The sequence below is a fragment of the Salvelinus sp. IW2-2015 genome, linkage group LG4q.1:29 (assembly GCF_002910315.2).
Source record: "Salvelinus sp. IW2-2015 linkage group LG4q.1:29, ASM291031v2, whole genome shotgun sequence".
Taxonomy (NCBI): Eukaryota; Metazoa; Chordata; class Actinopteri; order Salmoniformes; family Salmonidae; genus Salvelinus; species Salvelinus sp. IW2-2015.
The window spans coordinates 46,094,825-46,113,664 of NC_036842.1; the positions used below are offsets into that span (position 1 = coordinate 46,094,825).

The 18,840-nt window shown below is 39.7% G+C and overlaps 1 protein-coding gene across 1 annotated transcript in view; it reads right to left on the reverse strand.

Annotated features, from left to right (window-relative positions):
• Nucleotides 1-18,840, reverse strand: part of LOC112073846 (uncharacterized) — a 584,396-nt gene that overhangs the window by 233,874 nt on the left and 331,682 nt on the right. The window lies entirely within an intron of this gene.

The window sequence follows — 18,840 nt, forward strand, 5'->3', positions numbered from 1 at the left end:
GACTCTCTCAATACTGCATGGCAGTTTCTACCAGGTATTTATTACCTGTCGTAAAGTCATAAAACTGGAGAGAAAGAGAGAGAGAGGGGGGGTTATGATCCTCCTCCCAGGGCACGTCAAGACAATAGTAACCCCATAACAATGTACTTCTGAGTTTTGTGACACTCTCCTTGGCTGGATAATGGCTGTATGGGTTTCTGTGGCTAGGTGCTGACCTAACATAATTGCAAAGTGTGCTTTCTCCGTAAGCCTTTTTGAAATCTGACACAGCGGTTGCATTAAGGAGAAGTGTATCTTTATTTGGTCTGTTTTAACACTTGTTTCGTTTATCAATGTTTATGATGAGTATTTCTGTAATTTGATGTGGCTCTCTGCACTTTCACCGGATGTTTGTTTGAGACCATGCATTTCTGACCATAACGTGCCAATGTTTGAATATAAATATGAACTTTAACGAACAAAACATACATGTATTGTGTAACATGAAGTCCTATGAGTGCCATCTGATGAAGATCATCAAAAGTTAGTGATTCATTTTATCTCTTTCTGATTTTTGTGACTCCTCTCTTTGGCTGGAAAAATGGCTGTATAGTTTTCTGTGACTAGGTGCTGACCTAGCATAATCGCATGGTGTGCTTTCGCAGTAAAGCCTTTTTGAAATCGGACACTGTGGTTGGATTTACAAGAAGTTTATCTTTAAAATGGTGGATAATGCTTGTATGTTTGAGGAATTTTAATATTGGGATTTCTGTTGTTTTGCATTTGGCGCCCTGCAATTTCACTGGCTGTTGTGTCCCACCCTTTTTCCTCCAAACATAACGATGGTCATTATGGCCAAACAGTTCTAGTTTTGTTTCATCAGACCAGAGGACATTTCTCCAAAAAGAACGATCTTTGTCCCCATGTGCAGTTGCAAACCATAGTCTGGCTTTTTTATGGTGGTTTTGGAGCAGTGGCTTCTTACTTGCTGAGCGGCCTTTCAGGTTATGTAGATATAGATACTCGTTTTACTGTGGAAATAGATACTTTTGTACCTATTTCCTCCAGCATCTTCACAAGGTCCTTTGCTGTTGTTCTGGGATTGATTTGCCCATTTCGCACCAAAATACCTTAATCTCTAGGAGACAGAACGCGTCTCCTTCCTGAGAGGTATGAAGGCTGCGTGGTTCCATGGTGTTTATACTTGTATACTATTGTTTGTACAGATGAACGTGGTACCTTCAGGCATTTGGAAATTGCTCCCAAGGATGAACCAGACTTGTGGAGGTTTACAATTTTTTTTCTGAGGTCTTCTTTTGATTTTCCCATGATGTCAAGCAAAGAGGCACTGAGTTTGAAGGTCGGCCTTGAAATACATTCACAGTTACAAATCAGAAGCTTTTAAAGCCATGACATCATTTTCTGGAATTTTCCAAGCTGTTTAAAGGCACATTTAACTTAGTGTATGTAAACTTCTGACCCACCGGAATTGTGATACAGTGAAATAATCTGTCTGTAAACAATGATTGGAAAAATGTATTGTCATGCTCAAAGTAGATGTCCTAACCCGACTTGCCCAAACTATAGTTTGTTAACAAGAAATTTGTGGAGTGGTTCAAAACCAAGTTTKAATGATTCCAACCTAAGTGTATGCAAACTTCCTGTCTTCAACTGTTTGTAGATATTCCAATAAAAATTAGCCGTTTCCAGCTATAATAGTCATTTACAACATTGACAATGTCTACACTGTTTTTCTTATCAATTTTATGTTATTTTAATGGACAAAAATGTGCTTTTCTTTCAAGAACAAGGGCATTTCTAAGTGACCCCAAACTTTTTAACAGTAGTGTATGTGTGTCTGCATTTATGTACAGAACAATATATTCTCTGAAGCTCGATTGACTGATTTAAAGGCATTTTCGTCATTCTACAAAAATCAGATAATAACACAAATGCAGTTGAATTAGGAAGTTTACATACACTTAGGGTGGTGTCATTAAAACTCGTTTTTCAGCCACTCCACAAATTTCTTGTTAACAAACTATAGTTTTTGCAAGACGGTTAGGACATCTACTTTGTGCATGACACAAGTAATTTTTCCAACAATTGTTTACAGTCAGATTATTTCACTGGTCGCAAAAGGGTCTTCCAAATGGACAATGACAACAAAGTCAAGGTATTGGAGTGGCCATCACAAAGCCCTGACCTCAATCCTATAGAACATTTGTGAGCAGAACTGAAAAAGCGTGTGCGAGCAAGGATCCTACAAAGCTGACTCAGTTACATCGGCTCTGTCAGGAGGAATGGGCCAAAATACACCCAACTATTTTTGGGAAGCTTGTGGAAGGCTACCGGAAGCGTTTGACCCAAGTTAAACAATTTAAAGGCAATGCTACCAAATACTAATTGAGTGTGTGTAAACTTCTGACCCACTGGGAATGTGATGAAAGAAATAAAAGCTGAAATAAATCATTCTCTCTACTATTATTCTGACATTTCACATTCTTAAAATAAAGTGGTCATCCTAACTGACCTCGACAGGGGATTTGTACTAGGATGAAATGTCAGCAATTTTTAAAAAAACTGCGTTTAAATGTATTTGGCTAAGATGTATGTCAACTTCCGACATCAACTGTATGTCTGGCAGAAGTTATTGGACGAAAACGAAGGCGCACATTAAGAATACTCAAATCGTTTGCCAATTCATCATCTTCACCAGAGGATATTAATGATTCTCAAGTGTTAGAAGACATTCATCCGTAATTGAATCTCCACGAGGAGCCTAATCATGAAGAATGTGATGTGTATCTGGACTAAAGTTATTTTGATTAAAATCTTGTTGGTGACGACAGTGATGAGACAAGTGACAGCTTTGATGAGGAAGAAGAGGAAGATAATAATTCTGCAAAGTTATGCAAGGTGTTATGTGAGTGGGCATTGACAAATGAAATACCACAGAATACCCTCTCAGATGTTCCTGGTGTGCTGAAGGAATTCCATCCAAATCTACCAAAAGCAAGCTTGTACTGTCTTACAAACGACAAAAATAAAATCCAACGATAAAACCATTAAGGGTGGCAAATATTTACATTTTGGCATTGTGTCTTATCTCAAGACAATATTCAGCCGCCTCGTCAACATTGCCAACAACACCATTGGCCTCCAAGTGAATGTTGATGGTTTGCCCTTATACAAGAGCTCTTTGCAGTTGTGGCCAATTTTAAGCAAAGTCTCTTTTGAGAAGGAGCCCTTTGTTATTGTTTTTTTTTCTGGCAAGAGTAAACCACATGATTTGGGGAAATATTTGTCTGACTGTGAAGGAGGTAGGGAGACTACAGGAGGGTTTTGAGGTGGCAGGGAAATCATTCACTTTACATATTGATTGTTTCATTTGTGATGCTCCAGCAAGATCGTTCCGTAAGAACATTAAGGGCCATAATGGATACAGTGGATGTGCGCTACACTCAGGAAGGGGTGTATGTCAAGAGTCATATGACATTCCCAGATAGAACAGCTACACACCGCACAACTGATCAGTTTTCGAGACAGAAAGATGAAAATCACCATAAAGGACAATCTCCTGTTACCCTATTGAACATAGGCATGGTCACAATGTTCATTCTTGACTAAATGCACCTTGTTTGTCTTGGAGTAACTCAGAAGTTTATGTATTTTTGGATGAAATACGTTTTTTTCTTGTAGATTGGGATCTCAGGCAGTGAGAGCCACCTCTGAGCAGTCAATCAGACAGCACATTGCAATGGAGTTTCAGAGGAAAAGCAAGAGAATTGGAAGAAATAGAATGAAAGAAACCAAGTTCTGCCAATTCTTATTATACACCAGGCCCTGTCATGTTGCAAGACATCCTTTCCTCCTCTCACTACAGCAATTTATTGACTCTTTCCATTGCCATTTACTTGATGCTCTGCCCTGCCTTGTGCTGTTACTACTGTGACTATGCAGATGAACTCATGAAACACTTCCTCAGTGAGTTTGAGAATTTGTATTGGTATTGAAGAGTTGGTCTAAAATGCCCATAATCTGAGTCATTTGGCAAAGGATGTGAGGAGGTTTGGGTCCTTAGAGTGTCAGCTTAACCTTTTGAAAATTATATGAGAAAGTTGAAGAAAGTCTGCCGGAAACCGCAATATTTAAACATTTATTGGAGGATTGTTATTTTTGTATTGCTTGTAACTGTTTCGGGTAATGCAAGTTCTTGTGCTGTCAGGGGAATAACCTGTGTGTAAATGTAATCTGCTGCTGTATTTTTTTGTGTTATCTGTGATTGTTTTGTTTGTCTTGTTTAGTTTCTTAACCATTGTACCTAAACTGTATGTGTAAACGTGTACACGCATGGCCCAGCTGTAAAAGAGACCATGGTYYCAGTCTGTGTTCCTTGTTGAAATAAAGGTATAATAAAAATAACAATTTCTCAAACAAATGAATCACCAAATTACTCTTCAGAGGATGTTCCCATCCAAAAAGACAGAGAATCGAGGACAAGAAACATTCTCTGAAAATAACACACTCTAGAGGCACAACCATTCCCTCACTCCCTCACTGCACCCAGTTTCTGAAAGCTATATGTGAACAGTTCAGCATTGCCACAACTACTGGGCACAACTGTGCTATGGTTAACGGAGACCTGGGACTGGTACAGAACATCCTACGAAATGATCGCAGGAAGTTCCTGACATTAGAGTCACTCTTCTCCAGTCCCCTGGATTCAAAAGACATTGGCATCTATAAAGCACGCCATCTTCAACTAAGAGATCAAGTTTACCACCTATTGGACATTACCAGAAAATATGTTTTGATCACAATGGGCAGAGATTGGGCAGCCACGCCCTTGATGCATAGTCATTAGAGGTTTAGCATTTCCCAAAATCGTATTTTTATATTGTCCTACAGAGATCTAAACTCAGCAACAACAAAAAAAACGTCCCTTTTGCAGGACCATGTCTTTCAAAGAAAATTCATAAAAATCCAAATAACTTCACAGATCTTCATTGTAAAGAGTTTTAACACTGTTTCCCATGCTTGTACAATGAACCATAAACAATTAATGAACATGCACCTGTGGAACTGTTGTTAAGACACTAACAGCTTACAGACGGTAGGCAATTAAGGTCACAGTTAGGAAAACTTAGKACACTAAAGAGGGCTTTCTACTGACTCTGAAAAACACCAAAAGAAAGATGCCCAGGGTCCCTGCTCATCTGCGGGAATGTGACTTAGGCATGCTGCTAGGAGGCTGCTAGGAGACTGCGGATGTGGCCAGGGCAATAAATTGCAATGTCCGAACTGTGAGACGCCTAAGACAGCGCTAAAGGGAGACAGGACGGACAGCTGATCGTTCTCGCAGTGGCAGACCACGTGTAAAAACACCTGCACAGGATCGGTACATCTGAACATCACACCTGCGGGACAGGTAAAGGATGGCAACAACAACTGCCCGAATTACACCAGGAACGCACTATCCCTCCGTCAGTGCTCAGACTGTCCGCAATAGGCTGAGAGAGGCTGCACTGAGGGCTTGTAGGCCTGTTGTAAGGCAGGTCCTCGCCAGACATCACCGGCAACAACGTCGCCTATGGGCACAAACCCACCGTAGCTGGACCACAGGACTGGCAAAAAGTGCTCTTCACTGACGAGTCACGGTTTTGTCTCACAAGGGGTGATGGTCGGAATTGGGTTTATCGTCAAAGGAATGAACGTTACACCGAGGCCTGTGCTCTGGAGCGGGATCAATTTGGAGGTGGAGGGTCCATCATGGTCTGGGGCGGTGTGTCACAGCATCATTGACTGAGCTTGTTGCCATTGCAGGCAATCTCAACGCTGTGCGTTACAGGGACGACATCCTCCTCCCTCATGTGGTACCCTTCCTTACATGACCCTCCAGCATGACAATGCCACCAGCCATACTGCTTGTTCTGTGCATGCTTTCCTGCAAGACAGGAATGTCAGTGTTCTGCCAAGGCCAGAGAAGAGCCTGGATCTCCATTCCCCCCAGAAATGTCCGGGAACTTGCAGGTGCCTGATGGAAGAGTGGGGTAACATCTCACAGCAAGAACTGGCAAATCTGGTGCAGTCCATGAGGAGGAGATGCACTGCAGTACTTAATGCAGCTGGTGGCCACACAAGATACTGACCTTTACTTTTGATTGTGACCCCCACCTTTGTTCAAGGACACATTATTCCATTTATGTTAGTCACATGTCTGTGGAACTTGTTCAGTTAATGTCTCAGTTGTTCAATCTTGTTAAGTTCATACAAATATTTACATATGTTAAGTTTGCTGAAAATAAACGCTGTTGACAGTGTGTGGACGTTTCTTTTTTTTCTGAGTATATATTGTTTATATTGTATATATTGTTTACTAATGGCACAGTATCACAGCTCATTGTGGAGTTTCTCGATCATTCAGTTGGGATTGCTAGTAGTACATGGATACAGGAGGACTCATCCTTATTGTTTATGGCCACCTTATACCGATCCGAACAAACGCAAGAGAGCTTTAATGACTCATGAAGTATCTGGTGAAACATGGATTTCATATGAGATGACAATTTTAGGCACAGAAGGTAGGCATTTTTTTCTGAATTCTTTCTGCATGTAGGGTCACCCACAAAAATACAATAGGAACATGCAAATAGCACTAGTTTTTTTTACCCACATGGTTTGCAGAAAGAATAACGTTTTGAACAGCATGATGTAATTTTAAGGTGTGAATACATTTTTTGTACAGTACGTGCCACAAAGTACAAAGTGCTGCCAAATAAACATATGTTACGAACCCAATTGTGAGGTCAGGTTTGATGGTCAGTGAGCGTGGGGTTTGTAGTTGATTTCGAATTGGTACTGTAGTAGAAAGGTAAATAATGATTGTTGGAAAAACCACTATACCACCACTACCACAGTAGCTACTTCACAAGAACTGCCATACAGTCACTATTTTCTATTACCTTGTAAATGCACAGATCTTTAGAATAGCTCATACTAAATACCCAACAGCAGCACAAACACAGGCCACTCCTTCTCATACTACATACCCAACAACAGCACCACACTCTCTAGGAACAACCACTTATGTTATCACACACTAACTAAAAGAGACTTGTCTCACACTAACAGAGGGTATAGTTCAAGTGGGTGACTGTGTGGTGCTCACTGCAGAGTTGTCAGTGAGGTGGCCCTTCATCACGCCAACTCACCTGCACTCTAACGGACTGAGAGAGACTCTGTCCAGCAGCTGATGTGTTTGTAATTGTCTGTGGTGTGTCTCTGTATATTTAAACCATGTTCATGTTTTGTTAATGAAATGTCAATGTTGAAAATCTTKCCCTTTTAATTGTATTGTATTTACTGGATATTAACCTTAGACCACATTCAGACCCTGAGGTACTTAACTTACTTAACATTGACAATACAATCTACTGAATTTGAACATGTTGTGGTATTTTAATGTATGTTTATACAGTTTTTGGGACTTAAAATAGATATTTTGTACCTGCAGAATTAACAGGTTTACTGCGGCTGTTTGGGTAGAATGCGGATAATATTTGAGAATTTATCACTTGGCCATCAATAAACTTTCATTTGGACCGTAATGGGCCCAACGAAACTAGGCGTATGTCGCAAGTCACGACTTCACAGGAGAGCCGTTTGAACTTAAAAAATATTTGTTTATCAAAATGCATTTATTTTGGCAGAAATGCCTTCTCGAACATGTGAACTTTCATGTGCCTTAATAACAAACTTGTATGCCATCTGTAAATACAAATAAAATTGTTAAATTACGAGTCTTGTTGGTTAAGCCACAGAAAAAGTGGGCAACCTTCCCACTAGCCATGATTGGCTGAGATAATGAGTGGGCTGGACATACCGAGAGAGGAGTTCGGATTGGTCTGCCTGTGTTGGTAATCCTGTCGAACGCGGCTTTTTTTAAATGTATTGTGTGGTGGAGCTGCATAAGTGTTGCTCTCCACTTTCTGGAGGATAAAGTTTAGGGTAATTCAGTGGAATTAGGGTATGATAGCTAAAGAGATGGAGAAAACACCTGTCTCCAGATTACATCTTCAAAATAAGGGCAACCATGGCATGGCATTCTTGACAGGGAGATATGCATGATGATGTATACTGGTAAGATAGTCTAGCGTTAGCTAGCTATATTTTCAGATATTACACGTTTCTAATTTTGACAGAAAGTGGTTTCATTTCAAGCTAAAGTGTTGTGAGAGCAAAATTGCAAAGATTACATTATGATGCTGTAATTGCATCAAATGGTTGTTTTATGCAACAGCATAGAGGGTTCCTATAACTCTACAGTGCCTGTGTGAACTGAAAGTGGGCCTCTGGAGGATTTAACACTGACAGGAGATTTACGATGTCTTTGGGTGATACCGCAGTCCAAAGCATGAGTTAATGTTTCTGTACTGGGGTACCAGGGGGAGATGGCTCCAGTATGGAGTTGGGGGGGGCAGACCCTGGTCTCTACACAATGAGGACAGTATTTACAGCAGATACTGATTGCTTTGAATTATAAGTATATTTTATACAAATCTTAACCTTGTGACCCATTCCATAGATCTGTTGTTTGTCATGTAGACTGAAGGAGGATGGACTTTGCTATAAAATGCTGTGGCTCAAACCATCTCTCAGTGATCACCTCCAGAGGTGATTACCGACCAGCTCCATTACTGCAGTAATTTAACAATAAAGTTTGATTGTTCTGAAGAAATGTAAAAGTCTCTCCTTTTTGATTACATTAATTCCACCACAGGGTACTGTTAGCTAGCTAGCTATCATTAGCTGGCTGGCTCCCTAGCTGACATTATTATTTGTTTCCCAGAGCCGTTTGCTATTCTAGTTAGAGCCTAATGTTAGCTAACTATCATTGGGCCTTGTTGGTTAGCTCCCAGCACTGTGGCATTGTTGGCACTTTGTTCATTGTTGTTTAACTAGCTACCATTAGCTGGCTGGCTTGTTAGCTAACATTAGCTGGCTGGCTCATTATCTAATCAAAAAGAGCCCAAGCAAGACCAGGTTACACCTGAAGCATGAGGACTCGCAGCGAGTTGTGAACTTCATCAACAACTACGCAGATGATAATGCAACAGTATTACCAGGACGCCACCCAGGACACAAACACTTGGTCGAAAGTTGCTGCCATCCCATGTGACAAAAGCAGTGGTGTGGCATCTTTCAATTTTCTATTTAATACATTTGCAAAAAAATCTAAAAACCTATTTTTGCCTTCCCACTATAGGGTATTGTGTGTGGATTGATGAGGGGGGAACGATTTCATCAATTTTAGAATAGAGTTGTAATGTAACAAAATTGGGAAAAGGTCAAGGGGTCTGAATACTTTCCTGAATGCACTGTATTATATTACTCTAAAACAGTTCTAACCTCTTTCCTCTTGGGTGCATTGTCAATATTGAACCTGACCCCAATATTGCTTCAGGATGCCGTGCAGTAATGCACAGCAAAAAAACGTTGGTCGGGCCTGGTTTTGTTGGTCCAGGTTTATCATTGTTTTATAGAAAAACGACTGAATAAAGTGTTCTGTGTTTACAGCAATGCTTAACACATCAGGGGATGACTTTTGAAGTCTGGGGAAAATCTAAGAAACTTAGATTTTTGAGTGTAGTTGACCTTGAATTCAGTGAGCATGCCCTGCAATGTTGTTTGTTTAGCGTGCTTTCTGTAGCGCAGTAATCACACGTGATGATTATGTATTCCATATACTGTGATTCGCATTGTGGCCGCAAATGGAATGGGTGGAGTAAAATGCCACCAACACTCCATATTATTCAGATCCCCATGAAATGACATTCTACAGACGCTACTGAGTATTATCTACAATACTTTTACTACAGCACCCAGAATAGTTCTTGCTCTAAGACAATATGTATTCCATATACAGTGATTCGCATTGGGGGCATTTATTGGACCTTGGAAAATGTTTTAAAACCCGAATTTATTGCAAATGTGTCACGCTGGTATAAATGGATCGGGAGACAGGCGCAGAAATGCGTAATAGGGATTTTTATTGGCCCAAATTTCAGCGTACCATGTAAAGGCACGGGGACGAAGACCAAACAAACACGTATACAAAACACAGGGTTGAAACCAAAACAAAAAGAGCGAGGAGTACCTCGAATAAATACACAAGCGCACAATGATACCACACGGGACGAGACCCGTAATCATCTGTGCAATACACGCGGCACGAAAGCCAAAACAACCACACGACCAATGGACATTGGAACGACAGCCCAATGGTGAACCAAAGGGCAGATTCATACAATTACAAATAAGTGAAATTGGGACCAGGTGTGTGTAATGACACAGTTCCGGAGGGATCCTTAAATATGAACAAATATGAATCATTGTTAATGTTTAGACATTATTTTTCATATATCACTTTACTATTACGTGGGGGACATTTATTTAGATACATTTCGGAAATTTCATGACCTGGAAGTACTTTTTAGTGTTGCTGATGAGACATTGATCATGTGATGTGTTTGCAAATCAAATGACCACGTGTGGTGCCACTGGACAATGAAAAACAATTAACTTAAACTTGATGTATTGTAATTTAAATGAGATTTTAGTGGTTGAGTGTTGAGTTAGATTACATACTGAACTAAATTTCAAATCATACATTAGGAATGTGACCAAAATAGCTTTTTACCACCTGAGGAACATTGCCAAGGTGCGGCCGTTTCTCTCTCAAGCTGATACAGAGAGACTTATCCATGTTTTCATTACAAGCAGGCTTGACTACTGTGATGCTCTCCTGTCTGGTCTACCCAAGAAAGACATTGGTCAACCGCAAAACATACAGAATGCTGCAGCACGCGTACTGACCAAGACCAGACAGAGAGCACACATTACACCGGTTTAAAGGTCTCTGTGAGTTTTAGATTTAATTTTAAGATTATTCTATTGGTTTTTAAATCAATCCACAAATGTGCACCACAATACATGTCAGACATGCTTTTAAGTTATGTACCCAGTAGGTCCCTCAGGTCCTCTGGCACTGGCCTTTTATCTATCCCAAAGCCTAGGCCCAAGAAGCATGGAATAGCCTGCCAGAGAATCTGAGGGGGCCGAAACTGAGAACATATTTAAAAGAGATCTTAAAACACAGATTTTTAGCTTTTCTTTTCCTTAGTTGTACGGTTTGTGTCATTCTTTTGTTTTTTATCTTATGTAGTAAATATGACATCACAGCAGTATCTAGCTAGCCAAAATGTAGCTAGCTAGCAGGCTTCCCCTAGATACAGCCATATGTCAGTCACGTCATGAGATTTGTAAATGAAAGAGGAATATAATAAAACTAATCAAATGGAGTTTTGATTATTAATGTTCTGCTGATTTATGAAGGTTCTCTCATGAACCACAGGTTACTGTAGGGTGTGAGAGATATTTAAATGTGTTGATGGACCTGCAAAGCTTGTGTTTGTGTGTGTCAGAACCAAGACGACTTGGAGTAGTCAAACCTGAGACTACCGCACCAGGTAATCCTCTTCTTTTCCCATGCTGGAGAACCAAGGTTTGATTACAAACCGTTAACAATAGTGCCAACATTTTGTGGCTGATGTTTCAGCGGGGGAGTGGTTGAATGTGTCAAAGACCTGACTGGGCCCAGCACTGCTGTATGGCTTGTTTTTGTTGAGTGAGTGTTTGTATACTAAGGAACATGTAACTCAGTTCCAGAAGAAAGCCACTTTCCATTTCTTTAGGTACGGGGCTTTCATCAAGTTAAGTCTCTCTTGATGTAACGTCACCCCCAGGCTATTGTGCACACAGCACAGAATAAGCCTGGGATATCAACCAATTTAAAGTTGGCCTTAGTGGGAGTGACCATATAATTCTATAGGAGTGACCTGAGTAAAGTATTTGTCATCATCACTAGTTAACACAGTCAAAAAGTCACAATTATGGCTAAACCCTACTAAACCCAAAACTGAGACTGGACAATTCAGGACATCTCAACACCTATAGGAAAGTAATTATGTTGTGTCTGATTATAGAAATGGAGTAATTGTTCTGCTTAAAATGTCAACTCTATCCAAAGGTTAGCTTATCAAAAGACTWAGGTAGGTTTTCCTCTAACCTTTTACTTGGACTCTAATCCTTTCATATTTATTTTGATCCTGCCAAACTCCCCAGTCCCTGCCAGTGACAAGCATACCAATAACATGATTCTGCCACCACAATACTTGAAAATACAATGTGTTGTATTGTATTTGACCCTAGCCTGTAGTTTTTAATTTAGGCCAAAAAGTGTATGTCTTTGCAGTATTACTTAACGGCCTTGTCGCAAACAGAATGGATGATTTGGAGTGTTTTTTTAACATAGGCTTCCTTCTTTTCTCTTGTCAAACAGGCAAGTCCAGTCTCAGACCTGACTTACATCAGAGACAAGGTTTGAATATTACTGTCCAACAATGAATCCCAACCAAATGTATTGAGCTTGAGCAATTTTGACAATAACAATGCATATATCTTGGCCAGGTCGCAGTTGTAACTGAGAACTTGTTCTCAACTGGCCTACCTGGTTAAATAAAGGTGAAATAAAATTAAAATTAAAAAGGGGGGTGTAGACTTTCACTAGGCACTGTATGTTTGTTTTTAGAAAAATTTGCATACAACTGCGATCCAAATTGACCATTGTTTTTTAATTAAATGTTTTATTTTCCCCTTTATAATGTCCACCTTCAAATGTATATAGCATTTTAACATACTGTAAATAAAACAAATAAATAAATCATATTTGTCCAGCCTTTGCTGCTATGTTTGCAGATGTGCATAAAATGCTGCGATCCTAATAAAATAAATATTGAACAATTTAAAATAAYAAAAACATAGCGAGGTTGTTGTAACGGCTCGCAAGCCTCCCACTTTTTCTTCCAAACATAACGATGGTCATTATGGCCAAACAGTTCTATTTTTGTTTCATCAGACTATAGGACAATTCTCCAAAAAGTACGATCTTTGTCCCCATGTGCAGTTGCAAACCGTAGTCTGGCTTTTTTAACGGAGCAGTGGCTTCTTCCTTGCTGAGCGGCCTTTCAGATTATGTGGATATAGATACTTTTGTACCTGTTTCCTCCAGCATCTTCACAAGGTCCTTTACTGTTGTTCTGGGATTGATTTGCACTTGATTTGCACAAAGTACCTTCATCTCTAGAACACGGAACGCGTCTCCTTCCTGAGCGGTATGACGGCTGCGTGGTCCCATGGTGTTTATACTTGTGTACTATTGTTTGTACAGATGAACGTGGTACCTTCAGGCATTTGGAAATTGCTCCCAAAGAAAAACCATACTTGTGGTCTACACATTTTTTTCTGAGGTCTTGGCTGATTTATTTTGATTTTCCCATGATGTCAAGCAAAGAGGCACTGAGTTAGAAGGTAGGTCTTGAAATCCATCCACAGGTACACCTCCAATTGACTCAATTGATGTCAATTAGCCTATCAGAAGATTTTAAAGCCATGACATCATTTTCTGGAATTTTCCAAGCTCTTAGAAGGCACAGTCAACTTAGTGTATAAACTTCTGACCCACTGGAATTGTGATACAGTGAATTATAAGTGAAATAATCTGTCTTAACAATTGTTGGAGAAATGAGTTGTCATGCACAAAGTAGATGTCCTAACCGACTTGCCAAAACTATAGTTTGTTAACAAGAAATTTGTGGAGTGGTTGAAAAATGAGTTTTAATGACTCCAACCTAAGTGTATGTAAACTTCCCACTTTAACTGTACATGTCTAAACAAAAGACCATTTCACTGTACCGTTTAAACTTTCTATATCCTGTGCATGTGACAAACTATTTGATCTAGTGTGCCTGCTAGAGACGATAATGTGAAGAACAACATGACCTCACCAAATCAGCTTGATTGAAATAGTACCCGCAAAACACCAGTCTCAACGTCAACAGTGAAGAGGCGACTCCGGGATGCTGGCCTTCTAGGAAGAGTTGCAAAGAAGAAGCCATATCTCAGACTGGCCAATTAAAAATAAAAGATTAAGATGGGCAAAAGAACAGACACTGGATAGAGGAGCTCTGCCTAGAAGGCCAGTATCCCCGATTCGCTTCTTCACTGTTGACGTTGAGACTGTTGTTTTGAGACTGAGAGATGAAGTTACCTTTCATCCGGACAATAACATTAAACACAAGGCCAAATATACACTGGAGTTGCTTACCAAGAGGACAGTGAACGTTCCTGAGTGTATAACGACACAGGACGAGACCCAAATGCAGACACAGCAGGCATATGGTTCGAGTCTCTGATATTTATTAATAGACAAGGGGCAGGCACAGGACAGGCAGATGTTCATAAACCAGGTCAGAGTCAGATGGGTACAGGATGGCAGGCAGGCTCGAGGTTGGGCAGGCAGGCTCAGTTCAGGAAGAAAAGGTTGTAACCGGGAGGTCTAGAAAAACACGCTGGTTGGCTTGACAAGACGAACTGGCAACAGACAAACAGAAACTACCGGTATAAATACACAGGGGATAATGGGAACAAATGGGAGACACCTGGTGGAGATGGGCACAAGAACGTTCTGTCAGGTTGGATGGGGAGCTTTGCTGCACAACTATATTCAGGTCTCTCGAGATGTTTGGGCTCTGTCCTTCCCCAGATGTGTGCCTCGACACAATGCTGTCTCTGAGCTCTACGGATAGTTCCTTCGACTTCATGGCTTGGTTTTGCTCTGACATAGCGTCAACAGTGGGACCTTATATAGACAGGTGTGTGCCTTCCCAAATCATGTGCAATCAATTTAATTTACCACAGGTGGACACCAATCAAGTTGTAGAAACATCTCAAGGATGATCAATGGAAACAGGCTGCACCTGAGCTAAATTTCAAGGCTCATAGCAAAGGGTCTGAAAACTTATTTAAATAAGTATATCTGTTTTAAAAATGTTATACATTTGCAAACATGTCTAAAAACCTGTTTTTGCCTTGTCATGGAGTATTGTGTATAGATTGAGGGGGAAAAAATATTAAATACATTTTTGAATAAGGCTGCAACATAACAAAATGTCAAGGGGTCTGAATATTTTCCGAATGCACTGTATCCCCATAATTTCTTGAAGAATATAAGTTATAAATGCCTCACGAGCTTAGTTCAACTTTTGTACCCCATCAGAACCAAAGTATAAGCTTGTTTTACTCCAATGTTTGTAAACAATTTAAATATAAACAAATACTGTATAGCCTCAAAACATGGTTAAAACTATAATTTTTATTACATGAATGGACAGTCCTTGCATCCATAGCTCTGTCTACGAATTTGAAAGCGGTTGCATGTCTCCAGGCCCATCCCTCAGATTTTTACCAAAACAGAGGCGGATATTGTATCAAGTAAGAATTGTAGTTTTTTGATGAGCTACTTTTTGTTTTGAACTGCATTTTTTGGTCATTTCGATTGTTGATATGGACATTGTTGATATGGAATACTAGTGAAGACRTCAAAACTATGAAATAACACATATGGAATCATGTAGTAACCAAAAAAGTGTTAAACAAATGAAAATATATTTTATGTTTGAGATTCTTCAAATAGCCACCCTTTGCCTTGATGACAGCTTTGCACACTTTTGGCATCTTCTCAACCAGCATCACCTGGAAGGCTTTTCCAACAGTCTTGGAGGAGTTCACACATATGCTAAGCACTTGTTGGTTGCTTTTGCTTCACTCTGCAATCCCAAATATCTCAATTTAGTTGAGGTCGGGTGATTGTGGCGGCCAGCTCATCTGATACAGCACTCCATCACACTCCTTCTTGGTAAAATAGCCCTTACACAGCCTGGAGGTGTGTTGGGTCATTGTCCCACTAATCCCAAACCAGATGGGGTGGCGTATCGCTGCGGCATGCTGTGGTAGACATGCTGGTTAATTGTGCTTTAAATTCTAAATAAATCAGACAGTGTCACCAGCAAAGCACCCCCACACCATAACACCTCCTACTCCATGCTTTACGGTGGGAAATACACATGCGGAGATCATCCATTCACCCACACTGCGTCTCATAAAGATACAGAGGTTGGAAATTGGACTCCAGACCAAAGGACAAATTTCCACCAGTCTAATGTCCATTGTTCATGTTTCTTGGCCCAAGCAAGTCTCTTATTATTATTGGTGTCCTTTAGTAGTGGTTTCTTTGCAGCAATTTGACCATGACCATGCATTCTCCTCTGAACAGTTGATGTTGAGATGTCTGTTACTTGAACTCTGTGAAGCATTTTTTGGGGCTGCAATTTCTGAGGCTGGTAACTCTAATGAACGTATCCTTTGCAGCAGAGGTAACTGGGTCTTCCTTTCCTGTGGCGGTCCTTGAGAGCCATGTTCATCATATCGCTTGATGGTTTTTGCGACTGCTCTTGAAGAAACGTTCAAAGTTGTTGAAATTTTCCGTATTGACTGACCTTCATGTGTCACGCCCTGACCTGAGATATCTCTGTTTTCTTTATATTTTGGTTAGGTCAAGGTGTGACTAGGGTGGGTACGTTAGTTTTTGTATTGTCTAGGGTTTTTGTATGTCAAGGGTTGTTGTAGGTCTAGGTGATTTGTATGTCTATGGTGGCCGGATATGGTTCCCAATCAGAGGCAGCTGTTTATCGTTGTCTCTGATTGGGGATCATATTTAGGTAGCCATTTCCCTTTGGTGTTTGTGGGTTCTTGTTCTATGTTTAGTTGCCTGTCTGCACTATCCATATAGCTTTACGGTTCGTTTTGTTATGTTCTTAGTTTGTTCAGTGTTCATTGGTTAAAATAAATAAGAATGTATGCATACCACGCTGTGCCTTGGTCTCCTCCTTACAACGGCCGTGACATCATGTCTTAAAGTAATAATGGACTGTCATTTCTCTTTGCTTATTTGAGCTGTTCTTGCCATAATATGGACTTGGTATTTTACCAAATAGGGCTTTCTTCTGTATACCCCTCCACCTTGTCACAAAACAACTGATTGGCTCAAACACATTAAAACTTCTCTAGGATAGGGGGCAGCATTTTCACTTTTGGATAAATGGCGTACCCAATTTCAACTTCCTTCTACTCATCCCCAGAATATAAGATATGCATATTATTAGTAGATTTGGATAGAAAACACTCTGAAGTTTCTAAAACTTTTTGAATTATGTCTGTGAGTATAACATAACTTATGTAGCAGGCAAAACCCCGAGGACAAACCATTCAGATTTGTATTTTTAAAGTCACTGTCTGTTCAATGAGTTTCATTGGGATACTAGATTTCTAATCAACCTGTTTGCAGTTCCTACCGCTTCCACTGGATGTCACCAGTCTTTGGAAATTGGTTAAGGTTATTCCTTTGTGTAATGAAGAAGTACGGCCATCTTGAACGAGGGTCATTTGAAGTGTACTTTTTGAGAGAGGCGCATGACTCTAAAAGTAGAGTCAGTTTGTTTTCTTCCTGTATTAAACACAGATAGTCCCGTCTATAATTTGATCGATTATTAACGTTTAAAAATACCTACAGGTATTACAAAAGTAGTTTGAAATGTTTTGGCAAAGTTTACACGTAACTATTGAGATATTTTGTAGTGACGTTGCGCAAATTAGAAGCTGTTTTTTTCTGGATCAAACGCGCCAAATAAATGGACATTTTGTATATATATGGACGGAATTAATTGAACAAAAGGACCATTTGTGATGATTATGGGACATATTGGAGTGCCGACAAAAGAAGCACGTCAAAGGTAAGGCATGATTTATATTTTATTTCTGCGTTTTGTGTTGTGCCTGCAGGGTTGAAATATGCTACACTCTCTTTGTTTACTGTTGTGCTATCATCAGATAATAGCTTCTTATGCTTTCGCCAAAAAGCCTTTTTGAAATATGACATGTTAGCTGGATTCACAACGAGTGTAGCTTTAATTATATGTAAAACATGTATCTTTCATCAAAGTTTATGATGAGTATTTCTGTTATTTGACATGGCTCTCTGTAATTACTCTGGATATTTTGGAGGCATTTCTGAACATGGCGCCAATGTAAACCGAGATTTGTGGATATAAATATGCACATTATCGAACAAAACATAAATGTATTGTKTAACATGATGTCATATGAGTGTCATCTGATGAAGATGTCCAAAGGTTAGTGGTTAATTTGATCTATATTTCTGGTTTTTGTTACTACTATCTGTTGCTGGGAAAATGGCTGTGTTTTTCTGTGGCTATGTACTGAGCTAACATAATTGTTTGGTGTGCTTTCCCCGTAAATCCTTTTTGAAATCAGACATGTTGGCTGGATTCACAACATGTGTAGCTTTAATTTGGTGTCTTTCATGTGTGATTTCATACATGTTTTCTGGCTTTTGGCCAAGTGGGACGCTACCGTCCCACATATCCCAGAGAAGTTAAGAAGGAAATAAATTCCACAAATTAACTATTAAGAAGGCACACCTGTTAATTGAAATGCATTCCAGGTGACTACCTCATGATGCTGGCTGAGAGAATGCCAAGAGTGTGCAAAGCTGTTATCAAGGCAAAGGGTGGGTATTTTAAGAATCTGAAATATAAAGTATATTTTGATTAGTTTAAAAAWWTTTGATTACTACATGATTCCATATGTGTTATTTCATAGATTATGTTTTCATTATTATTCTACAATGTAGAAAATAATAAAAAATAAAGAAAAACCCTTGAATGAGTAGATGTTCTAAAAACTTTGGACCGGTAGTGTATTTAAAAAAAACTGTAATACAATAAAGTATTATATTTGTGTCTACATTCAACTGGTTAAAGTTGATTGTGATATTATTAAGGCAAAACAATTACCCTATGAGTGTGTGGTGGTTGACCTTAT